The 26,263-nt window shown below is 48.0% G+C and overlaps 2 long non-coding RNA genes across 2 annotated transcripts in view; one reads left to right on the top strand and one right to left on the bottom strand.

Annotated features, from left to right (window-relative positions):
* Window positions 1-24,337, top strand: part of LOC144768262 (uncharacterized) — a 93,385-nt gene extending 69,048 nt beyond the window's left edge. Inside the window, exons 2-3 of the long non-coding RNA XR_013598511.1 lie at window positions 22,708-22,796; window positions 24,209-24,337. This is a non-coding gene — a long non-coding RNA (uncharacterized LOC144768262). The remainder of the gene's footprint in view (window positions 1-22,707; window positions 22,797-24,208) is intronic.
* The window catches only part of LOC144768252 (uncharacterized), a 215,675-nt gene that overhangs the window by 176,259 nt on the left and 13,153 nt on the right, over window positions 1-26,263 (bottom strand). The gene's annotated exons all lie outside the window — the stretch shown is intronic.

Raw genomic sequence — 26,263 nt, 5'->3', positions numbered from 1 at the left:
GGTAAGGGGGTACACTTCTAAAATAGCCCCTGCTCACCCTCTTGGAAGCTTGGCACGAGCCGGCAGGCTTATCTCAGAGGCAGTGTATAAAGCATTTGTGAACACATACAGTAACCTAGTGACAACACTACAGATGGACACCACACAAGTTTAGAAAAATAAGTAATCTTTATTAGACTTAACACAAGACCAAATGACAAAAATCCACAATACTGTAATCAAAAATAGACTTTAAAATGGTAGAAATAGCTTAGTTCAAGGTAGTTGGTAAATACAACACTTTACTCTCAAAGAACCTTAGATGCGCCACACAAAACAAGCACAAGGGTTGCAGGGAAGTTGATGCCCCGTTCCTTACACTCAGTGGAGTGTATGCTTTGGTTCCTTACTGGTGCACAGGGGAGTTGAGGCTCGCTTCCTTACTGTGTGGAGAGTTGAAGCGTCATTTCTTACTGTGGCCCGGTGATGAGGCTACAAGATGGCACCTCAATGCCACATGACGATTCAGTGTGATAAGACAAAATAGCGTCTTGTTGTGATGCGACAACATTGGATGCGATGCTTGCCTGTCCGACGGCTGTGCAGCGAATCTCAGTAACTTCTGAACCGCGACAGGCCCTGCAACACGCTTCTCCGGTGATGCGACGGCAACCTCTGCGGCGGCGACGCGCTTCTCCGGCGATGCGACGCGATTTATCAGTGATGCGACGGTGAACAGCTGCGACAGCGGCAGGCTTCTTCGGCGATGCAATGGTAACTGCTGCTGTGGTGATATGCTTCTCCTTGTTGCGTTGCGCTTCCAGCTCTCAGCGACACGCAGTCTTCTTAGAGGGCCCAAACAACAGTAAGCCCTTCTCTGCAAGAAGAATTTCCAGTTAGGGAATTCAGGGGAGCTGGTTGTGGAAAAATAGAATATTATCGTCATGTATGTCCCATTAATATACCCTCTCATCCACATCCCGAGTTCATCATGACGGTAACTAGTCAATTCCGAGAAACGTTAACGAAAGGTTGCACGCAAAACACCCCTCTTCCTGAAAACTGTAACTGCACATTCCGATGGTCAGGGCGATTCCGAGAAACGAGCCCCCATTGTAACCATTCCCCGCTTCTGATCAGGCCGATTCCGAGAAATAAGCCCCCGTTTACCAAGAACACGACCAATTCCGAGAAACCCGCTCCTGTTTGCTAAACACATTACACCAGACATCCTGTCACGAGTATTTCTCGTTTTCTTATCTAAGGAACCAGCCTAGGGTTATGTCTCAACTCTCTGCCTCTGCCATGACTTCCTCATAATTGTGACACAGTTACGTCGTTACTGCCATAATTTCTGTATGATTGCCATTCTCTCTCTCTCTCTCTCTCTCTCTCTCTCTTTCAACTGACTCATTGCTCAAGGGAAGCCCCTTCCTCTTTTTTGTACATAAAATGCCATGCTTTCTGTGATCAAACCAGAGCTAGGATTAGAGACCATTTCCAAACCTCTTTAGGTGACGGAGCTCTCCCTTAACTCGAGTTACTGAATAAAGACCCTGAATTCTAACCACCACGGACTCTGCTCTTCATACTTGACCTTATTGATATTATAGAAATTCCGATCAAGGTAAATTACTAAAATATTTACCACAGCAAATTGGCGCCCGAACAGGTACTTCCCTTTCTCCCCACACGCCGGTGATGCGGACCAGAACCTGTCTCTTCAAGACATCGACGAACTTCCATGTGCACATTGCAGGGTGTTCCTGCATGAACTCCTTCGTGTCGAAGAGGGACCGAGCCGCGGCCTAGCCATCCACACGAGGCGGTGAGGACGACAGCGGAAGTCTCGACCCAGAGCCCGAACATTGTGAAGTTGCCGAATCCGAGGTCTTCAGAACCCCGCCAAGCCCCTGATCAAGAGCGCAGCGTAACTAGTCCAGTGTCCAGATCTTCAATGTCTTCAAGTTCTCTGCACCTCGGTGAGTACTGCTGGGGGTGTATCAAGACGGGTTCTGATCTTTTTCAGAGCACGGTCAAGACGGGTTCTGATTTTTCAGAGCACGGTCAAGACGGGTTCTAGGTTTCTAGAAAACGGTATGTTTGTACTCTGATACTCAGGGTATATCGAGGTTATCAAGTGTAAATTCTTTATTTTCTAACGAAAATGCCATTGTTTTCTAAATTGTGTAAACTGGGTACCCGGAAAGGGTTACTGGAACAATCTGTACCAGTCCCCCCGAAGGATACTCCTGGTTACTTCATGTATATGAAGTATAGAATTGGTGCCATCTTGTATTTCGATCTTTGGGAAGGTTACACTAAAGATTTAGAGATTGCGGTTAAATGGCCAAAGAGTGGTACATGGGATTTGAATTGTATTATGGCAGTTGAGAAAAAGTGTTGGGAAAAAAAAGCAAGACCCTCGATGTTAGAAAGCGTTGATAAATGGCGAAAGGAGGCACATCGAAGGAACAGAAAGAGCAAGGGAAAGTGGAGAAAGCAAAGAGAATGTCAGAAGAAAGTAAGATGAAAAAGTTACAGGATCAGAATGATGATATTTGTTTTGAACAAAAGAAAAGAGAGGTCTCGGCCTCTGTGACAGGTATATATCCCGTCCTCTCGCAAAATACAGGATCTAATGGTAGTTCAGACCCTAACATCCCCACAGCACCTCCGCGTCCTAAGGTTCCTTCTGTACCCGAAGACTTCATTAATACCTACGTAATGGAACCACTTCCTGCTTACACTAATCAGATAACAGCCAGACGAATAGTTACCCAGACGGAACACATCCCTGACACTTTGGGTGGTGCTCCACCTATGTTAGAATGTGAATATGACCCCACGCCAGGGGAAGGTCCACAAGCAGATGTCTCCCATCGCTTACGAGAAGCTCTAGAAAACATACGGGAGGTACTGAATATCACAAATTGCCTAAATAAAATTTACGAGGCTCTCCGAACAGGAGAAGATTTAGAAGTTCTCCAAGAAGCCATTAAAAATAGACCTATCGCTCATAGAAAATGCCTCTCACGATTTATGATTACCTGTTTCATTCGCATGATCTCGAGTTCGGGAAAAAGGGTTCTCGACGACCTACTCCAGCTAGATCAAGCAGTAGTAGCTGGAAATTATAATAAAATAAAAGAAATAGATCTCTTCATTCCTCTCTTTACTAGTAAGGTTTCTGACTCTCATCGGAAAAATGCCCCTACCCAGGAGACCGAGGATGAGGGTACAGATGAAGACAGGGAAGAAGGTATTGCTTTTCAAGGAGCGGTACGTTCCCGTACCCCTCGCTCCCTAGGTAGTGAGCAACCCAGGAATAAGGCTAAGAAACTGTCAGCTTCTTCAGATAAATTGTTCCAACGAACACAAGAAGCCTTAGATGATTGGATGGACGACGAGCCTCCACTCACTACACAAGAAAAAAGAACTCGCTAGATCAAGCGCTCACTGGGTGTCTCAATACTCCATATACGGCCCTGATATAGTCGCCCAAATGTTTTTATCGCTCCCTATGACATCCCAAAGACTAGCTAGCATATATATGGTTCAGCACCTCATTACCTTATACGAAGACACTGGCTATCCGCCCAAAATGTTACGTCCCCTCTTACGGGATTGTCTAGAAGGGAGGTGGGTGGCCAGGGGACAAGAATTCCTCAATACTTTCCTAGATCAGCGACAACGCTATGTCCAGTGCTTTTCTGATACGTATGACTCAAACCCCCCCTCAATACGGACATGGTCAATTTCCCCTATGAGAAGTACACCCCGTTATAGATTCTGCAGGAAAGCTACAACAGACCTTTGTCTATACTCCCTTGACAAAATTAGAAATATTAGAGATGAAGAAAATGGTCCCTTCTCATGAAAAAGATCCTACAGGATTCCATAGGGAACTAAAAGATATTTTGCAAATGGGCTCCTTTACTTATAAGGACCTCAATATTCTCCTCAAAGTCCTGCTACCTCAAGGAACATATGACAAGCTGAAAGGAAAGGATTGGGAGGTTGAAGGGAAAAAGGTAAGATGGGCAGATTTAGAGAAAGAAGACGCTACTCGTGATCCTGGACAAGGCGTGGGACCTCTGGTCCTGGAACTCCCTTGCCTTCTCCCAAAAATATTATCTCAGTTGTTGGCTACTAAGAAAGAAGATTGGGATGCTATCTCTGCATGCAAACAAAAAACAGATGAAGATGTGGGGGACTACTATACCAGACTAGAGAAATGTTTTCTTATCAATAGCGGTCTTTCCTCAGGAGGAGACGCCTATAGGCGATTATGTGTCTCAAAATTCGTAGAGAATGCTTTACCCACGATCAAAACTAGAGTACTCAAGGTTGAAAGTACCTGGCAAGCTAGTTCCCCTTCACAAGCGCTACAGATGCTCCAGTATCATCAGAACAGAATTAGGGACGAACAAGAGCAGGAGAAAAGAAGGACAAAAGATACTAAAATGAAGGTATTGGTAGCACAGACTAATGCGATTCCTCAGACCCATAAGCAGACTCCAATATCACAAGAAAGGGTTACCTGTAATTATTGCAAAAAGCCTGGTCACTTTGTACGAGAATGCCCAATCCTACAACACCATATTGCTACTGGAAAGACACAACCTCGCACCTATACTATTCGTCCCTCTGCTACAACGTCAACTACCCCAACTGATGCTAAACTAGCGACACAACTCTATCAGTGTCCGGTGTCATCGTACCCTGAATTCCCCACGATTTCATGAGACAGCTGGGAGGAACACGATAGTCGTCCACTAATCCCGGTCCCGGTTGACCAAGAGGGTCCCTATGTGCATGCTAAACTCCTAGGTAAAGAAACAAAATTTCTGATCGACACCGGGGCTAGTAGGACAACAGTGCAGCACAACGAAGTTCCCAAGGTACCCCTCTCTGGCTCAAATAGTATTTCCTTGGGTTTTTCAGGTACACCTGTCATTAACAAAGTTTCTGAACCAATATCACTTCAGGTTGGCCCTCTTACAACTTCCACCGATTTTGTGCTTACAAAGACCTGTCCCGAAAATCTCCTTGGCATCAAGACACTAAAAGAACTAGGTGCCATAATATGTTGTTCCCCGGAAGGGATCCGACTATTCCTCCGAGATTTTAAAGGTCATTTCACCACACGAGAATTAGATGTCAGACTAAGAGACATTCCTGTTACACTATGGGCTACTGATCCAACAGATGTGGGATGATTCATGGCTATTACACCACACCTAGTGACATTGAAGGAAGGCGTTGTCCTACCTCGTGTCCGTCAATACAAATTACCTCCAGATGCAGAACAAGCCCTTATTCAGATTATCGAGATTTGATAACAAAAGGAGTAGTCAGAGAAGTACCTTCCAACGTATGTAACTCGCCAGTTCTGCCAGTCCGAAAGAAAACTGATGATGGTGCGCCACCAGTCTACAGACTCGTGGTTGACTTACGCGAACTCAATAAATGTGTGGTACCACAATACCCCGTGGTCTCAGATATCAGAACTCTGTTGACAGCTATAGATCCTGAGGCCACACATTTCACAGTAATCGACCTTAAAAATGCATTTTTCAGTATACCCATTCACCCAGACAGTCAGTACCTATTCGGATTCTCCCTACAAGGTTGCAGCTTCTGTTTCACAAGAGCTCCCCAAGGATATACAGAAAGTCCCAGTATTTACAGTCAGGCACTCAAAAGACAGTTAGACGACATTATTCTGCCTTCCAATACGACATTGTTGCAATATGTCGATGACTTACTGATCACCGCACATTCCGAACCAGAATGTGAACAAGCCTCACGAATTGTCCTAATGTTCCTTGCACAACATGGCCACAAGGTGTCACCCTCTAAATTGCAATTGTGTTTACAGCAGGTGGCATACTTAGGACACCTGCTGTCAAAGGAGGGTAGGGCACGCACACCTGAAAGGATTCAACTCATTTTCAACATTCCTACCCCATAGACACATAAAGAAGTCCGTGCCTTTACCGGCCTGACTTCCTATTGTAGGCAATGGATTCCCCAGTTCGCCTATTTGGCCAAACCCTTGATACAATTACCAACCTCTGACTTTGCCACCTCCTCTCCATTGCCATGGACACCTGATCATACATTTGCTTTTGACACCTTAAAACAAGCATGATACTCTGCACCTGTCCTAGCTACACCAGATTATGCCAAGCCTTTTGTCCTCTTCGCCACGGAACGGGAAGGTACAGCCTTGTCAGTGCTCACACAAACACAGGCCAATAAACACCGTCCCTGTGCTTATTTCTCCAGTACTCTCGACCCTGTTGCACAAGGTTTGCCCGCCTGTTTAAAATCTGTTGCAGCTACGGCTCTGGCAATTCGACAAAGTGATTCCATCGTACTAGGACACCCTCTCGAAGTACAAGTCCCACATGCGGTAGAACTACTTTTGAATAGGACACAGACACAACACTTGACCATAGCTCGACTCACAGGTTATGAAGTTACATTATTCCAACCCCACATTATCATCAAGCGATGCAATATCCTCAACCCAGCTACACTATTACCCACTGTTCCTGTAGACAACCAAACACACGACTGCCTAGAGATAGTCGAACTAGTCACAAAGCCCCGGTCTGATCTTGTAGATGTACCTTTAAGTGCACCAGAACACACACTGTTTGTAGATGGTTCCTGTATGCGCCTCCAATCAGGCGAACTTTCTGCAGCTTATGCTGTCACTACAGAAAATACAGTCCTTCTGGCAGCTAGAATACACGTGCATTCAGCCCAAGCAGTGGAACTCATAGCTCTTACACACGCATGTGAATGGTCCAAAGGAAAACGAGTCAATATCTACACCGATTCGCAATACGCGTTCGGGGTTGTCCATAATTTCGGCACCCTGTGGAGGGAAAGAGGTTTTTTAACCTCTCATGGAACAAAGATCCTGCATGGAGACCTTATTCTTCAGTTACTAGAATCAATACACAGACCCACAGAAGTAGCCATACTGAAATGGAAAGCACATACCAAGGTCATAGACTCTATCACTAGAGGTAATGCTCTGGCGGACGCCACAGCTAAGCACGCTGCTCAGACAGGAACACTGAACACTGAAATTTCCATCAAGACTGTCTATCCAGTTATCAACCCTACCAAGGATGTAGTAGACATCCAAAACCAAGCTACAGAGACCGAGAAGAAAAAATGGGAAGAAGAAGGAGGTTCTCTCACAGATCAGGGTTGGGTAACAAAGGATAGGTCCAAATGGTTTCTCCCTGACATAATGGTCCCTGTAATCATAGAAACTGCTCACGGTCCTGCACATCTAGGAGAAAAAGGGATGTTGGACAGTCTAAATTTGATCTGGCATAACAAACGCCTACGTTTAGCGGCTAAACAAAAAGTACGGACCTGTATGATTTGCTGTCAGTTCAATCCAGGGAAGAGTGTCTCAGTTGAACAAGGAGAGTTCCATCCCCCAGATCACCCCTTCGAAGTCCTCCAAATGGACTGCATACAAATGGAGAGATGTCGGGGGCATAAGTATGTCCTCGTAGTAGTCTGTACCTTAACCCGATGGACTGAAGCATATCCCGTCCCAGATTATGGTGCCCAGATGACAGCTAAACAACTGGTGAGGGAATTTTTTCCCCGATATGGGTTGCCAAGAGTCATATACTCTGACAACGGACAACCATTCTCCTCCAAACTGATGGAGGCTGTTTCCTTACTGTTAGGATACACCTGGAAATTTCACTGTGTCCGACACCCCCAAGCTGCAGGTCTAGTCGAACGACATAATCAGACCCTGAAGACCAAATTAGCTAAAATCTGTGCTGACAAGCATATAGACTGGGTTACAGCCCTTCCGGTTGCTCTTTTCTACATGAGAATGGTGGCACATTCCCGGACGGATCTGTCCCCTTATGAGGTCACATTTGGGAGACCTCCGAATATCTGGGGTGTCCCATCCCCTAAAAAGCTAACTGACATTGATTCTAATGTACTGACAGATTACCTAGCTTCCTTGATGTCTGCACTACGCTCTTGTCATTCACAGGTGGCTGCTGCCTTTCCAGACAAAACAACGCCTGAGGACCATACCATTCGACCTGGCGCCTGGGTCCTAATCTGGAACTTTGATCGCGCCAGCCCCCTGGAAAGAAGGTGGACGTCTCCCAAGCTGGTGCTGCTCACAACGAGGACCGCCGTCAAAGTCGAAGGACGAAAGGGGTGGCTCCACGTGAGCCACTGCAAAAGGTTCTTCGGACCCACCCCTACAGACTTTGTTGCTAACCCCAAAGACATTGACATTAAGACCACAGACTTTGTTTCGCCCCTTCCTGAACTTTCTCCCCAAGAAGAGTACAGATCGCGGCTGCGATCCCACCAGAAACAAGCTAGAGACATTGCATCTGACCTCGACCTACCGGTGGCTATTTAAGTCCAGGACGTCGGTTTGGTGAAGCGGTTGCTTGGAGTGTCGGGCCTCGGATGCAAAACTGACTCAGACTAGCGATCAAGAATATGGAGAATTTATATAAAAATGCCAATATATTCCGTAACAAAGTTTCTATTTTCCTCCTGTTTATGATTTCTCTTTTTTGTATCATGGCTTTCCTAGGTTGGTTCCTTCATCTAGCTTTTCCACCGTCTTCCCCCATGCCTTTGAACAACACAGCTATCCATTCACACGCAGATCTTCCTCCACATCTCAAGAACAGAAGAAAAGAGTTCTTCAATAACACGTTCATCTACACACTCCACCAGCATCAATTGGTGATCAACAAAACCAATTGTTGGGTCTGTGGTTTAATGCCACACTCCGTACACGGAGGAATGCCTTTTATTCCTCTCCCTTTTGGCTATGCTGGATCTACCTATGCACTCTCTATGATATTTTCCGCTTCTGTTAGGAACATTCCTGAGACCCAGGCCAAGAACGAGATAAAAACCAAAACCGTACGAGCCGTCGAAAAGATGATAACTTTTACAGCAACATGGGGACGAGCAGACAATAGAGAAAACACCAGTTATTCCCTCTTTAGTGGCACTACCTCCTATAGGGAGATGTTTTCAGTCCAGAAGAGACAGACAGAACAGGGAGAATGGGCCGTGCCCCATAAGGGCCTATTCTGCATAAGAGGAAAGGGCAAGGGTCAGAAAATGGGAGATAGTGAATGTAACAAGACATACACCCTACCTGATCCAAATTTCCCAACGATGGCCACTGCCCCCAACACCTACTTTATCTGTGGACCTCACGCACACACTTGGCTACCTCAAGGCTGGTCCGGAAAATTCTACATTGCATTTCTCCTCCCCCCTACCTACACCGCCCCAGCAGACTACCATCTAAGTGACCCTCCGACCGTAATTAATAGACGGCGAAGGGGGGCCATAGATGCTGAAGATATAGCGGACCAAGAGGCCGGCAATTTCTTTAAAGGAGTCATCCCATTCTGGGGGCTTATGATCAACAGCCGCCACATAAGACAACTGACTCGTGTAGTCCAGGGAGCCATAAACGAAACAGCTGGTGCATTAAGTAACATCACCGCTGAGATGGCTGCCGACAGACTCATGACGTTACAGAACCGTATGGTCCTAGATATCATATTGGCTGACCGTGGTGGTGTATGTGAACTGATCGGGTCCAGCTGCTGTATATTTATCCCAGATAATGCACCCTCGGTGTATTCCGCTATTTCCCGCCTTCATATACTTTCCAGAAAACTAGATGCAGACACTGGTGCCTGGTCCCTGACGGGTTGGCTCTGGGGCCTCCTGTCCTCATGGTGATGGAAGACGCTTACAGTTATAGGTCTTACTCCAGCCATTCTTTTCACCTGCAGCCTCTGTATTCAGTGCGGTCCAGCACTCTGTAGTTTCTGTATCACTACCTGCATTCCCAGACCCCAAACTAGAAAGAAAAACAAGGAAAAGATTATGTTACAAGAACAAGTGGACAACTTAATGAACATAGAGGAAGATTAAGGAAGACAATCTTAAAAGGGTATATTATGGGACAAGGAGGGAATGTGGAAAAATAGAATATTATCGTCATGTATGTCCCATTAATATACCCTCTCATCCATGTCCCGAGTTCATCATGACGGTAACTAGTAAATTCCGAGAAACGTTAACGAAAGGTTGCACGCAAAACACCCCTCTTCCTCAAAACTGCAACTGCACATTCCGATGGTCAGGCCGATTCCGAGAAACGAGCCCCCATTGTAACCACCCCCCGCTTCTGGTCAGGCCGATTCTGAGAAATAAGCCCCCGTTTACCAAGAACACAACCAATTCCGAGAAACCCGCTCCTGTTTGCTAAACACATGACACCAGACATCCTGTCACGACTATTTCTCGTTTTCTTATCTAAGGAACCAGCCTAGGGTTATGTCTCAACTCTCTGCCTCTGCCATGACTTCCTCATAATTGTGACACAGTTACGTCGTTACTGCCATAATTTCTGTATGATTGCCACTCTCTCTCAATCAATCAATCAATCAATCAGGTCATTTGTAGAGCGCACTACTCACCCGTAGGGTCTCAAGGCGCTGGGAGGGGGGGGGTGCCGCTACTGCTCGAACAGCCAGGTCTTGAGCTTCTTCCTGAAGGAGAGGTGGTCTTGGGTCAGGCGCAGATTGGTCGGAAGTGAGTTCCAGGTCTTGGCGGCCAGGTAGGAGAAGGATCTTCCTCCTGTTGTCGCTCTTCGGATGCGGGGGACGGCGGCGAGGGCGTGGTTGGTTGATCTGAGGAGGCGCTTGGGAGTGTAGAAGTTGATCCGGTTGTTGAGGTAGCTCGGGCCTTGGTCGTGTAGGGCTTTGTGCGCGTGGGTGAGGAGCCGGAAGGTGATTCTCTTGTTGACCGGGAGCCAGTGCAGATCTCTCAGGTGTCCGGAGATGTGGCTGCGTCGGGGGATGTCGAGGATGATTCTCGCCGAGGCGTTCTGGATCCGCTGGAGTCTCTTCTGGAGTTTGGCAGTGGTTCCGGCGTAGAGGGCGTTGCCGTAGTCCAGTCGGCTGGTGACGAGGGCTTGGGTGACCGTCTTCCTCGTCTCGGTGGGGATCCACCGGAAGATCTTACGTAGCATGCGCAGGATGTTGAAGCATGACGAGGAGACGGCGTTGACTTGTCTGGTCATGGAGAGGGAGGAGTCCAGGATGAAGCCCAGGTTGCGTGCGTGGTCCGTCGGTTTGGGTGCGGTGCCCAGGGCGGGGGGCCACCAGGAGTCGTCCCAGGCGGAGGGCGTGGAGCCCAGGATGAGGACCTCCGTCTTGTCTGAGTTCAGTTTCAGGCGGCTGGTCGTCATCCATTCGGCTACGTCTCTCATCCCTTCGTGCAGGTTGGCTCTGGCGGTGGCGGGGTCGTTGGTCAGGGAGAGGATCAGCTGGGTGTCGTCGGCGTAGGAGATGATGTTCAGGTTGTGTTGGCGTGCGATGGCCGCGAGGGGGCTCATGTAGACGTTGAAGAGGGTTGGGCTCAGCGAGGATCCTTGGGGTACGCCGCAGATGACTTTGGTGGCCTCTGACTTGTACGGTGGTAGGCGGACTCTTTGTGTTCTTCCGTCGAGGAAGGAGGTGATCCAGTCCAGTGCCTTCTCCTGGATTCCGATGTTGCTGAGGCGCTGTACTAGGGTGCGGTGGCAGACAGTGTCGAAAGCCGCGGAGAGGTCCAGGAGGATGAGGGCCGCTGTTTCTCCGTTGTCCATCAGAGTTCGAAGGTCGTCGGTGGCGGCGATGAGGGCGGTCTCGGTGCTGTGGTTCGCTCGGAAGCCGGACTGTGATGGGTCGAGGGATCCATTCGTCTCGAGGAAGGCGGCCAGCTGTTTGTTGACGGTCTTCTCGATGACTTTGGCCGGGAACGGGAGGAGCGAGATGGGACGGTAGTTCTTGAGGTCGGTGGGGTCTGCTGTGGGTTTCTTGAGGAGAGCGCTGAGTTCGGCGTGCTTCCAGCTCTCAGGGAAGGTGGCGGAGTCGAAGGAGGTGTTGATGATGTCCCGCAGGTGGGGTGCGAGGACAGCGTCGGCTTTGTTGAAGACGTGGTGAGGGCAGGGGTCAGTCGGAGATCCGGAATGGATGGAGTTCATGGTGCGGATGGTGTCTTCGGTGCTGATCGGGGTCCAGGTGCGGAGGGTGGTGGTGGGTGGCGTCGTTGCGGTTGTGGCTTGCGTTGGTTGGTTGTTGAAGCTGTTGTGTATGTCCGTGATCTTGTTGTGGAAGTGGGACGCGAGGGAGTTGCAGAGGTCTTGCGACGGGGTGATGTCGTTGTTTCCGGCGTTGGGGTTGGAGAGCTCTTTCACGATGTTGAAGAGTTCCTTGCAGTTGTGTGCGTTGTTGTCCAGCCGGTCCTTGAATGCATTTTTCTTGGTGGCGCGGATCAGTTGGTGGTGTTTCCGGGTGGCGAGCTTGAGGGTGGTCATGTTGTCCGTCGTTGGTTCCCTTCTCCAGGCTTTCTCGAGGGCTCGACAGTTCTTCTTGGAGCACTTGAGTTCGTCGGTGAACCATGGTGTTTTTCTGCTGCAGGATCTGCTGGGCGGGGTCCTCAGAGGGGCGAGTTCGTCCGCGCAGTTGCTGATCCACTTCGTGAGGTTGTCGGCGGCCTGGCTGGGGTTCGCTGAGTTGGCGGGAGGGTGCTGGCTCAGGGAGGCGGTGAGCTGGTCGGCTGTGATCTTGTTCCAGCTTCTTCGAGCAACCTGTTGCTGGAGGTGGTGGATCGTCGTTCTTCTGAAGGTGAAGTGGACGCAGCTGTGGTCCGTCCAGTGGAGTCCTGTTGCGTGGCTGAAGGTGACGTCTTTGCTGGATGAGAAGACGGCGTCGAGTGTGTGTCCGGCGAGGTGGGTGGGGGTGGTCACCAGCTGCTTGAGTCCGAGGTTGTCGAGGTTGTCGAGCAGGGTGATGGTGTTGCGGTCGTTGTTGTTCTCCAGGTGGAAGTTGAGGTCCCCCAGGAGGATGTAGTCGGCGGAGGGGAGAGCGTGCGGGCTGACGAAGTCGGCGATGTCCTCGCTGAATCGTGTGCGTGGTCCCGGGGGTCGGTAGATCAGGGTGCCTCTGAGGGTGGTCTTCGGGTTGGTGTGGATCTGGAAGTGCAGGTGTTCAGCGGTGGTGAGGGTGTCATCGGTGTTGGTAGTGATGCGGATGGTGTCTCTGTGGATGATGGCGATGCCTCCTCCGGTCTGGTTGTCGCGGTCCCTCCGGGTGATCTTGTAGCCCTCTGGGATGGCGATGGCGATGTCAGGGGCTGAGGAGGCGTTCATCCAGGTCTCGGTGATGAAGGCAACGTCGGGGCCGGTGGTGTCGAGCAGGTTCCAGAGTTCTACGGCGTGTCTGTGGACGGAGCGGGTGTTGAGCAGGATGCACTTGAGGTGGGTGCTGCTGGAGTTCGGCTTGGCGGGTGCAGGGAAGGTCCGGATGCAGGTGAACTTGCAGGCGAGGCAGCTGAAGGGTCCGTGGGTGTGCTTCGGGGCGGCTCGGTGGCATCCTGGGATGTGGCCGGTGTTGAGTGCGATGAGGTCGGCGGCGCTGTAGGTTCGTCGGGTCGGCTTCCGTCGGTGGGGGCCAGGGGTCCTGGCGCTGGGCGCGGTCCAGGCGCAGACGGGCGCAGACGGGCTTACCTTTGGCGCGCCTTCGGCGCACAATCGGCGCGCCCGCTGCGCGTGACCGCTGCGCGTTCGCACGGTCGCCATTTAAGGCGAAGTGCGCGGGTGGGCGGGGCAGCTGGGAGGCGGGAGCGGGGAGGGTTACAGAAGAAAAAGGGGCGGGGACAAGCGGCGGTGGCGGGAAGGGAGGGCGGGGGGCGGAGCGGTAGGCGGACAACTCATTGCTCAAGGGAAGCTCCTTCCTCTTTTCTGTACATAAAATGCCGTGCTTTCTGTGATCAAACCAGAGCTAGGATTAGAGACCAGTCCCGAACCTCTTTAGGTGGCGCAGCTCTCCCTTAACTCGAGTTACTGAATAAAGACCCTGAATTCTAACCACCACGGACTCTGCTCTTCATACTTGACCTTATTGATATTATAGAAATTCCGATCAAGGTACATTACTAAAATATTTACCACAAGGTGGTGAAGTCTTTGTGTCCCTGAGACTTCAGAACAGGAGGCAGCTCAGTTTCAAGCCCTTGGAGGTCTTCCTCAAGATAGTAAAAGTACACACAAAGTTTCTTTTCTCCTTTCCTTGGCAATAAAGTAACCACTTCAGGCCAACCCCACGAGCACAGCACAGGGGCAGCCTCCTCCTTCAGCTTCCTTGGAAAACGGTTGTCTTGATTCCCAGAAGTGATCTAAAGTTCTGGGGTCTGTGTCCCCCTTCTTATACACACAAATCCTTTGTCTCTGAAGGCAGATAGTGTCTGTACCTAGACCAACCCAGTTCTCGGTGCATTCTGCAAATGCACAACTTCTTCCTTCGTCAGTGTGCGCCTGGGTCGTTAGATGCACCACAGGAGGTGGAGCCAGTATTGTGGAAGGCAGGCACAGCCCTATTAAGGCCCGGTGCTACTCCTCCCACCACTCCCAATGCAGATATGTCTATTTGTCCTTGGGCTGACTCACCGGAGCCACCCCAGCCCCTGTGAATAAAGCTTTCTAAAATGAAAACTTAGCCCAGCGGCGTCAAGTCGCAGCAGAAAGAGGTCAAAAGAGCTGTGAACTGAGGTGCACATATTTACAAAGCTTACAGAGTAGAAGGAGTTAAAAGCCAGGTCTTCAAGGCTTTACAAAAGAGAGAGTGTGAGTCCAGACCCAAAATTGAGAGAGGGAGGGAGTTCCAATGTTTAGCCGAAGAAACAGAAAAGGCTCTGCCTCCCCACCTAGCTTTCCTAAAACTAGGGACTATGAGCAAGTTCTTGCTAGCCGATCTTAACTGCTTGGTGCGGACATATCTCTGAAATAGTTTCTTAATGTCTTCTGACCCTGTGATGTAGAGAGCCTTATGAACCAGGCAGAGGGATTTGAATACAATTCTCCAATCAAGCGGAAGCCAGTGCAGATTCCTGATAGTGGCCGTGTCTGAGTGATACTTGTCAAAACCCATCACCAGCCTGGCGGCAGCATTGTGTCGACACCTGAAGTCCATGCACATGCCTCTTATTAATACCCAGATAAAGGGCATTACAATAGTCTAATCTAAACAACACAAGGGCTACATTGGCCTGTTTTAGGGCAGAGAAGGGAATACATTGGGAGATCTTTCTAATAATCCTTATCATCCAAAGCAGGTAGAGACTGTCCTATTGATTTGGGGGCCCAAGGAAAGAGAGTTGTCAATTATGATGCCCACATTTTTGCCACTGAGGCCAGTGTGGGGGCAAGGACAAAGCGGGTCCGGCCACCAGGCATCCGACCAAATGTCCTGATGGTTTCCAAAAATTAAAGCCTCAGTTTTTAGGTCTCGTAGAGAGACCTATTGGAGTGAACCCAAAAAGCTAAACCAGCGGATTTCTAGAAGTGCACGACGTCCTCATGCACGAGCTTGCCCGAGCCTTCCAGCAGCATTTCTCCTCCCCTTACCATTTGCTCCTGCCTCCGAGAGCTTCAAAGGGATCTGTTTCCCCGCCCACTGCTTCACACTTCACGGCCGCCAGGACGTGACTCGCATTTTCACCCCTTACTGTCATGTTTTCCACTGTTTGCTCATTTGCCACTAACTGCTGCCCCCCTGCACCCCTCTGTTCTCACCCCTCTCCTTGCCGGTGTTTTCATCGCCCCTCTCCTTGTCCTGTGTTTTTAGCACCCCTCCCTGTCCCGTGTTTCCCACTATGTGCCCTCGTCTGCCACTCCTCGCGCCCCCCTGCACCGCTGTTTTCTTTCTTCTCCTTGCCATGTATTTTCATTACCCCTTCCTGTCCCGTTTTCCACTCCGTGTGCCCATCTGCCGTCCTAGCCATCCCTCTTCTTGCCCAGTGTTTTCATCACCCCTCTTCTTAACCAGTTTTTTCATCACCCCTCTTCTTAACCAGTTTTTTCATCACCCCTCTTCTTCACCAGTTTTCATCACCCCTCTTCTTAACCAGAGTTTTCATCACCCGTCTTCTTACCCAGTGTTTTCATCACCCCTCTCACCCCTCTCTGCCTTTCCCAATACACTAAGCCCTATAGCTGAAACCTCCGACGTCACCACGCGCTTCTAGTTCCTCCCCAAAACTAGCTTGGTTTCACGGACGCATTCTTTACTAATAATTTTTTTTAAGCGCCTCGTTCCTCACATTGCAATTAACTGTTTGCTGATGAAGTGCTGTGAACGTATTGATGTGTCCTTGTTTTCATGTATGTGCCTAGAATGGCCGCGGTATGTTCCTTTGTGGTCACTGTCCTAATTCCATACGTGTTTTCAGCGCATATGGTTTATTGTTTTTGGCGATCGTGTGAATTTTGTGACGGGCCGTCCCCTCCATGGTACTTTTAAAGTGTTTTGCTGTTAGGTTTCGCAACCTTACCCCCTCACGTGTGTCTGGTTACAGCTGAAATGTCGTCATTGAGTTTAATTGGCGGGATGACTGGGCGTGTGAAGTGACCTACAGGTCACTAGGTCGAGTCCCTGCAGGGCCGACACAGCCCTTTATTCTCCCGAAGCCATTCGTTGAGCTCTATTAAATTGGTGTAATAGGTGACGCCTTTTCAGCACAGCGTTTAGGAGTTACAGTCTCTGTGCATATGAGCTATGGTAATTCAGCACAGTTATTGTATTTATCTTGAAGTAGTTTGTGTCTTGTACGTGCTTTTCGTTGGGAGTTTGAAGAACTGTAGTGCTCTGTTCCCGGGTGCCACATAAATAACTTTGAACTGAAGAGGTCTTGTACGAAGCGCTGTTCTCTGCGAACACTTCAAGAATGTTCTTCAGCTCTATACACGCAGATACGTGAATTCAGATGATGTGCTTTCACCATTTTGTAAAGGTGGAAGTATGTGGGATCTATCTAGTGCTTAAATGGAAAGTAGAAGTGCGGGTACTCTGTATCAGAGTACCTCCTTGTTTCTGAGAAGTGCTGGTACTCTCCAATTAAAGGTATTACGCCTCGCTTGAGAAGTGAAGGTACTCTCCCCCTCTTAAAAAGTGCCGGTACTTAGTACCGGACAGTACTGGCTCATTTAATGCACTGGCATATCCGATCCCAGACAGATGGAGGGGGTAAGAGTATGTACGTGCTAACAGTAACAAGTGAATGAGGTAGAAACAGATTATTAGTAATGTTTGTACAGTGCTTAAATCTTTGGTCATGTGATCAGTGAGTTGAAGACAGGAGGGGGTGATGGAGTTATGTACTGACGACAACGATCGCGAACTAAGGAGTTTCTAATTGTGCGGTTTATACTTTATACAGTGATCTCTTTATATTGCTTTTATTTTTATTATGTAATTTTGTTCGAGATATATGCTTTTGTAATAACATTTGCAAATTGATTACATTGCTACATCTTACTGCCATGCAATAACACAAGTTCCTTTATAACAGCATGAACAATACATTTCGGAGAGTTGTACACGTCAATATTATTTACCTACCTTATATTGAGAAATTTTAAACATTGAGGATGCGTTCCTGTCTAATAAAGTTTCTGGTATTATCATATACTGGACTTTATTTTTATTTGTGCTCGAATATTGCCATGTCTCAAAGTCCTTGCATGGTTTGTAGGGATGCCCTACGAATAGTGATAGAGTTGTCGTTACAGCGGCTACCCATAAAATAGGGGTTATGGCAATTCCAGGCAACCTGCGAATGAGTACTAACTTGTAAATAGCTTCACGTTTTGGAAAAATATCCATTATTTGAAAGCAGCTCAAGTTCTTTTTTTCAGAAAATAGTGCTAGGTAATACGGCGAGCAACCACAAACTTTTGTTCAGCTTGGAAAGAGTTAATGTACGCAGCGCACCACGTGACTCCTAACTGAGGGCATTCCTGTTCATTACCTCAGATAAAAGCCCGCCCGAGTGACAGTGAGCTGTGAAATGAAAGCTTTTGACTTAATTGAAGGGCAAACACCACATAATGCAGCGCAGATTCGCCGCTGCTGCCTGCACGCAGCACACAGTGTGCGGCCTCTAGCCGCTAAATACACACAGATCATAAGCGCCGCACAGGGCACGTGGGGTTTTCCAAACCCGCGACTGTAGGACCTGAAATGTAACTTGCACACCTTGCCTTCGCTGGTTGTTTGATAACCTGCCCTGAAAGAGTTCACATGAAGCTGGAACATTCCCGGGTTGGCCAGGTCACTGTTACCAAAACGTCAGGTGCTTCGAGGCTTGTTGTGAGGACAAGGCAGAGTCTGCCTGTTGGAATGTGTAAACACCAAAGTTACAGCCTGTTTAGGTCTCGAGTAATCTGAGAAAGATGCAAATTACTTTCCCTTTGGCGAGCAGAGTCCGCTTTCATGCGCCTCTTCTCCCCTGTCCTTCTCTGGGGACCCTCCCTGTCCTCCTCTTCGTCACTTTACTGTATATTTCTGCGTTTCCTGCACATCCTACCTTATGTGCTTGCACCTTACATTTATTCATAGCGTTTTTTTGGCCCTTCTGCCCCTATTAGACTCGTTTTTTTGTGCCCTTCTGCCTCTGTCAGACTCGTTTTTTGTGCCCTACTGCCCTGTTAGACTCGTGTTTCCCTTGTTTTTCTGCCCTCTGTTAGATGCGTTTTTCCCTTGCAACCCCAGCATCACTCAGCGCAACCCCAGCATCACTCAGCGCAACACCGGCATCACTCAGCGCAACCCCTGCATCACTCAGCGCAACCCCTGCATCATTCAGCGCAACCCCTGCATCACTCAGCACCACCACATTATAACTCAGCACCACCACATTATAACTCAGCACCACCACATTATAACTCAGCACCACCACAACACCACTCAGCACCAACACAGCACCACTCAGCACCACCACATTATCATTCAGCACCACCACATTATCACTCAGGACCACCACAACACCACTCAGCACCACCACAGCTTCACTCAGCACCACTCAGCACCAACACAGCACCACTCAGCACCACCACATTATCACTCAGCACCACCACAGCATCACCACAGCACCACTCAGCACCACCACAGCACCACTCAGCACCACCACAGCATCACTCAGCACCACCACAGCACCACCACAGCACCACTCAGCACCACCACAGCACCACTCAGCACCACCACAGCACCACTCAGCACCACCACGGCACCACTCAGCACCACCACAGCACCACTCAGCACCACCACATTATCACTCAGCACCACCCCATTATCACTCAGCACCACCACATTATCACTCAGCACCACCACAGCATCACTCAGCACCACCACAGCATCACTCAGCAGCACCACCACAGCACCACCCGGCGCCACCCCAGCATCACCACAGCACCACTCAGCATCACCACAGCACCACTCAGCACCACCACAGCATCACTCAGCACCACCACAGCACCACTCAGCACCACCACAGCACCACTCAGCACCACCACAGCATCACTCAGAACCACATTATCACTCAGCACCACCACAGCACCACTCAGCATCACCGCAGCATAACTCAGCACCACCACATTATCACTCAGCACCACCACAGCATCACTCAGCACCACCACAGCATCACTCAGCACCATCACAGCATCACTCAGCAGCACCACTCTGCACCACCACAGCACCACTCAGCGCCACCCCAGCATCACTCAGCACCACTCAGCACCACCACAGCACCACTCAGCACCAACACAGCACCACTCAGCACCACCACAGCATCACTCAGCACCACCACAGCATCACTCAGCACCACCACAGCATCACTCAGCACCACCACAGCACCACCACAGCACCACTCAGCACCACCACAGCACCACTCAGCACCACCACATTATCACTCAGCACCAACACAGCACCACCACAGCACCACTCAGTGCTACCCCAGCATCACTCAGCACCACCACAGCACAACTCAGCACCAACACACCACCACTATGCACCACCACAGCACCACCAAATTATCACTCAGCGCCAACCCATTATCACTCAGCGCCACTCCATTATCACTCAGCACCACCATATTATCACTCTGCACCACCACATTCTCACTCTGCACCACCACAGCACCACCACAGCACCACTCAGCACCACCACAGCACCACTCAGCACCACTCAGCACCACCACAGCATCACTCAGCACCACCACAGCATCCCTCAGCACCACCACAGCACCACTCAGCACCACCACAGCACCACTCAGCACCACCACAGCATCACTCACCGCAACCACAGCATCACTCAGCGCAACCACAGCATCACTCAGCGCAACCACAACATCACTCAGCGCAACCACAGCATCACTCAGCGCAACCACAGCATCACTCAGCGCAACCACAGCATCACTCAGCGGAACCACAGCATCACTCAGCACCACCACAGCATCACTGGTTCAAATATGTTCTCTCAATGTTTCAAGCTTTATTACAAATGTCACAAAAAGATGTTAATATTTCACTTCTGTTCTTGGATTTTCGTCACTGAACATAATCTTCACAAAAGTTCTTTACAAAAGTTTAAGCTATTGCCATTATAAATTACAATCACTTTTATTTAAGTATTAATTATTTAAAAAAATTTAAAGCCATTGTTATTTGTAATATCAATACATCTAAGTCACGTAAATACAAAACATGTTGCATTACAAATGCTATAGGTGTCACATTTGCGAAAGTTATAACTATTGTCATTGTAAATGACAAAGCTATTAATTTAGCTATTTTCAAAAACAACACATAAATAAAAAAATTGTCATTTACAAAACCAATAGCTCAAACTTTCCTAATACGAGACCTATTGCATTGCAAATGCTTGTTCCCCATTGAGTCTTAAATAGGCCTGGGCGTAGTGCGTGTAGTCGCGCTACGTGAAGCTATGTGAAGCTACGCGAAGATGTTCTTTCACTACGCGAGCTACGCGTATCTTCGCAAGCGTGCGTAGTTGCTTGTCGTGCCTGCTCGCGATGCGTTTTTCTTTCTCGTAAGCGCTTTGTGCGTGTTTGGGGTACTGTTTGCGTGCTCGGGGGATACCAGCTCGCAAACTTACCCATGCGGTGGCCTATGGGCGCTGCCATCTTGTTTTTTCAATTGTCCCACTCGCTCGCGATGCCTTATTTCCTGTTCCGGGTCATGTATAGCGTGTTCGCGATGCGCATGTTATGTTTGGGAACGCTATCTTCTTGTTCGCGACGAATAGTGCGTGCTTGCGAGAAATATCATGCGAACTTACCCACGCGGTTGCGATGTGCGCGGCCATCTGTTTTTTTCACTCCATGCTATGGTTCTAGGCCTAGTTTTCTATCCACCTTTAATCTTTGCAATCCTTAGTTTTTTTAAACTGTTTTCTCACTTTTCTTATTTATCATATATCTCTCTCTGTCCTAAGTTTATATTTTGCATTTATTTCTACTTTTACTCTTTTTTACTTTTCTACTGTTTTATTTTACTTCATTCTTTAAGTTCTTACCTTTTCCCCCTAACTTTATTTTTCCTTTCTTGTCTTTTCCGCCTCCACCCCAGAACCATGGCCAAGGGCAGCAGTACCGGCTTCAAGGGCAAGGCACCTGCGCCCAAAAGCCGGCTGCCTTGTGGCAGAATGCGCCCTGCAGTGGTGCAGGCCCGTCAGCTTTTCGGGGCGGCGGAGGTGGCCGCCCTTGTTTTTTTCATCCAGCGCCACCTCCCCTTGACCTTGACAGCAGGCGGCAGGCCAGGCTCCGGGTACCTTACCCAGGAGCGTCACCGCCGGTGGGTGAAGGTGCGCTGGGCAGTGTTTTGCTACTCCGGGATCCGGCGCACCCAAAACCAGCTGGCCCACCGGTGGTCAGACATTCTGGACCGGGAGCAGGACCTGTTGGACCTGTTAGGTGTTGAGGTCGTGGGGCTTGGTGAGTAGCTAATATATAGTAGTATAAGTATTATGTATAATGTTTTACGAATAATAACACGATTACTGGTGCGCTTAGTTACATTGCAGGTCAATTACGTTTTAAAATCTTCTGTGATTGTAGGACACAGGTGATGCTCGGCACTACTCTTACTTGTTTGCAACTTTGCGCTAGCTTGTGCTGATTAATGATGTAAGAGTTTACTTTAGAGAACTGAAGTTACTTAATGATATTGCTAGAGAGTCCAGTCCTTCCATTGTCCTTCTGTGAAATAGGGGTGGATGGATAATAGGTTTACTTAGTATTAGTTCATATTTTTTTTACGGTCCGAGTGACGCCTCCTCTGTCACTGAATGCTGCTTACCCCAGTCCTCCATAGAACCTTTTGTAGTTTGTTTACTGAGTGGTAGGCTTAGCATTGTCAGTCAGTAGCAGAACAACAGATGACGCAACCAACCAAAAATGTGGTGTATGCACAAATTTATGCATGTGTCCTCCATCTCATCTATGCATATTTGAAGGCAAAAATAAAATGGAAATGCAGACTTACTGAACAATTGGCCCGTCTGGAATAGGTGGTGTAGGTCAGGTGGTACTTAGGCTTCGTTAGTATTCTGGAATCAGAATGATTATGGAACATTTGAACATTTGAGTAGTGTTCATAATAAGTAGACGGTCCGTGAATCCTGCAAGCCAGTAGTCGTTTTGATTAGATAGGTCAATTTTATTGCAATTGCTGATTCCTAAAAAGATTTTTGAGTGTTTTTTTAATGATTTGTTTGTTTCACAGCACTCATTAATGTTTGTCTCTTTCTTTATTATTTCTTACATGATCAGCACCCAGGGGCAAGAAGACGGGTCCGACGGGTCGGCGGGACAACCACCAGAGGACCGCTCCTCTACCGAGGATCCTGCTGCTGGCCCCAGTAAGTTCTCCAGTGGTTATATGAACAATTATATTTCTCTAACTTTTAACGCACCTTTTTTTTCTGAACTATTAATTACGGTTCCACTTCCTAATTCAATTTTTTACAAAAGCTTCTTTGACCATGACTATCTGTTTCCAAATTCTGGTTATCCCTGCCTTTAAGTTCCTTATAACTGCCTCTGCTATGACTCTCTGTACTACTACTATTAGTCTGTCTGTAGCTAAGCTTGCCCAGTTGGCCATTCTTTATTTAAGGTTTTGTTTTGAATAAAGCTCAGATAGAGCAATAGCTCTAGCCACTGATTCCACTCCTGTCCTCTGGGTGGTCCTCTTTAATCTCGAGGCTTTGACAATGCCCACCAACAAAATGCCCAACAAGATGTTTGACTAGTATTTTTGTTAGGATCGTAGAACATACTCCTACTATTGTGGGGATTATGCACAGCCACATACAGAACTATGCACAAGAAAATAGGATGTTGGTGATGGGAGGTTGGACCTTACTCACACCTCAGTCAGAACTCAGAACCCATAATCCCCTCACCGACTAGCGATAGTGTCTCATTAGGTCCCGAACCCCCACACGAAGATACCCAATGATTACACAACTCAGAACAACATAACACCCTTTAGCTCACTCACTCGTGTAAGTCCACAACCCCACACCAAATATCTCAGAGTCTATGTGTAAGTTCAAAAGGTTTATTTATTTTCAAACAACAAGCTTTGTACATTGTTCTATGCAATTACTACAGCCAGCTCCAACAGCAAAATGCATAAGATTTAAAACAGTAAAGATTTGTTACAAGTGCATGATAGGAGAAGACAAAGAAAAGATCTGTGTGAATTCTGGGAGACCCCTCACCGTTGAACGTAGAAATACTGGTTACATGCACCGTCGCATAAGCTCGGCAAATGTATGGTTTGCCTTGAAGCAGGGGATTTTCTGCCTACTATGGGAAAAATGGTGGACGTTAGACAGTATAATGCAATTATGCAAGCATTACGAAGTCATGCCAAAAAGTGTAACATTATGGCTAAGCAATAGGGACTAACCGAACCCCATAAAAAAAGTGGATTGTTTTTCGACCTCTTTACTTGTACGCAAAATTCATGTGGCCTCCAAGGCGTCTTACTGCACAACAAGCTGCAAGGTAACATGTGTAAAAGAGTAGACATGAATCTAAAATGGTTTCATGCCTCAGGCTAACTTTCCAAAGAATAGAGTAGGAGTAGAGATGACCCTAGGGACCATAATACTACTAATGTATGTGTACTGACTCTACTCTAGTACACAATTTGGACTACTGATGATGTATGTTGTACTTTAACTGGTGTTTCAATCTTCCTAGAAAATGAATAAAATATGGGGAGGTGTACAGGCATCTAAAAATGTGTATATTTTTCTAGGCGTACTACCAACCACCAGTGCCGGCGGAGCCAGCGGCGATGGTGATGCTGTCATTCCGGAGGGGGCAGGAGATGCGGCACCTGCAGGAGCTCCAGGGAGGGAGCCAGCAGCAGTGTTCGGCGTTGGTAAGTTATATTCATTACTTATTGGCATTACTACTAGATGGAAGGGGAACACTCCACTCACTGTACTGTGAGACGTATTTATTAAGTATGAACTTGACGTTGTAGTGAACAATATACAAAAGTTGAAGAAGACACCCTTTACTTAGCATTACCAAATGCATTAGTTAGCAATAGCATTACCAGCGTGAGTTGAGTAACCAATGGCCTCTTCTATCTGACTCAAACGCAGCTGTGAAATTTTTTGGAGAAGACTAAAAGTCAGATCAGATTACCTTGATGGATGTGTTGAACAAAAAGGGAAAGAAGGGTTGAAACAGGAAGGACGGGCGAGATGTGGTACGACTAGCAGAGAAGGATACTTTGGAATCAGCATGCAGGTGGCTGATAGGAATCAGATGCATGGGTTGTTGAAGGATGGTTGGAAGGTGAAAGAAGATGGCTGCCTGGGTGGGCGAGTTGGCAACACAGTATGGGTGGATAATGGATAGCAAGAATCATCAGCTGTGTTTGTGTCAAACTCAAAGCCAAGGCAAGGAAGGAAGGAGTGGATGCATGGGTGATTGTTGGTGAAACCAGCTAAGGTTTGTTAAGCAATATATAAGTTATAACAAAAGAATGAGAGACATTTACTTAATGGATAGATACCTGGATGTCTTCATCATAGATAGCATAGGTGGAGACTGTCACTGGATGCAGGCCAGAGTCTTACTTTGAAGAGAATGTAAAAGAACCTGCGCCAGAGTAGCAAAGCAGAGGGTAATATTTATATAAAAGTAGGATTTTATTTCAGAATACAGTTGATGACTCAGTTGTTTGCAAGCACATCATATATATATTATCAAGCGCCTTCCTCTGACTCCAAGGACCACTTCCTACCAATGTTATTTTTTTCCGCTTGTGTCAGCCAGCCTATAAAGGGTGGCCTATCTGTTGTTTACACAAACATGAACAAAGTACCTTATGCAGTAGCAGTCGGAGGTGGGAGTGCTGGCGGGCGGTGATGTAGGGAGGGGGAGGGGCAGGCTGGTGGGGAGTAAACTATGGATTATGAATGCAGTGCACGCAACTACATTTGTTTTATTTATTTAAATATTTACTTTCCAGTACTTGTCTGCAATTCATAGTTTGCTCCCCCCACCCTGTCCCTCCCCTTCCCCACGTCACCACCGGCCATGCACTCCCACCACCAACCGCTACTGAACTGATATGTCGTCGTTCCATATAAGCAATGACACTTGGATCAGAAATATATTATAGTAATCTGCCTTTTTGTAGTAGCCAGGGTACAGAGTAAGTGAAATTGAGAAATTGCCCTTCATGTAACAGAGAGACTATGGCCAGTGCCACCCGTCACGTAAAAATACGAGCTTCTCCACCTGCAGAGTACTAAATAGAAGTAACGGGAGTCTGCGTATTGACTCGTATGTTGGTCTTGGACGCAAGCTTAGCTACAAGGTTATGTAATTTAGCTAAACTAGAGATAAGAAAGAGACTGTTGTTCTGTGTACTGGAGTCCATCCATAGTACTAGGGCAAGTATAATGCCGGAAAAAAACTCCAATAAATGGTACAGGCCGAGGAAGCGGGAGGATAGATACTTACCACAAATGTTATGTACTGCGCTTGCTAGTGCTACTGTGTCACTATGTGTTGAATTAATTTTGTGCTACTGTTTTGCTAAGAGTGTTGGTTACAATTCTGTTTCTTTCTTTATAGATACTCCTTCCCAAAACCCAGCGCTTAAGGGCCCGGTGCCGGAAACTGGAGGGCATCTGCGAAGAATATCGCCGGCTGGTGGCTCAGGCAGAGGAGGAGGAGGAGGCAGCAGCAGCCTCTTCCAATGCCCCAGGCCCCAGTCAGGTCCTACCTCCAGTAGTACGGTGCCGTGGTCAGACAGCTGCCCACCGCTGACCTTTTTCAACAACTGCTG

The sequence above is a fragment of the Lissotriton helveticus genome, chromosome 1_1 (assembly GCF_964261635.1).
Source record: "Lissotriton helveticus chromosome 1_1, aLisHel1.1, whole genome shotgun sequence".
Taxonomy (NCBI): domain Eukaryota; kingdom Metazoa; phylum Chordata; class Amphibia; order Caudata; family Salamandridae; genus Lissotriton; species Lissotriton helveticus.
The sequence above is the reverse complement of the archived record's forward strand: the minus strand, read 5'-3'. Positions and strand labels throughout refer to the sequence as shown.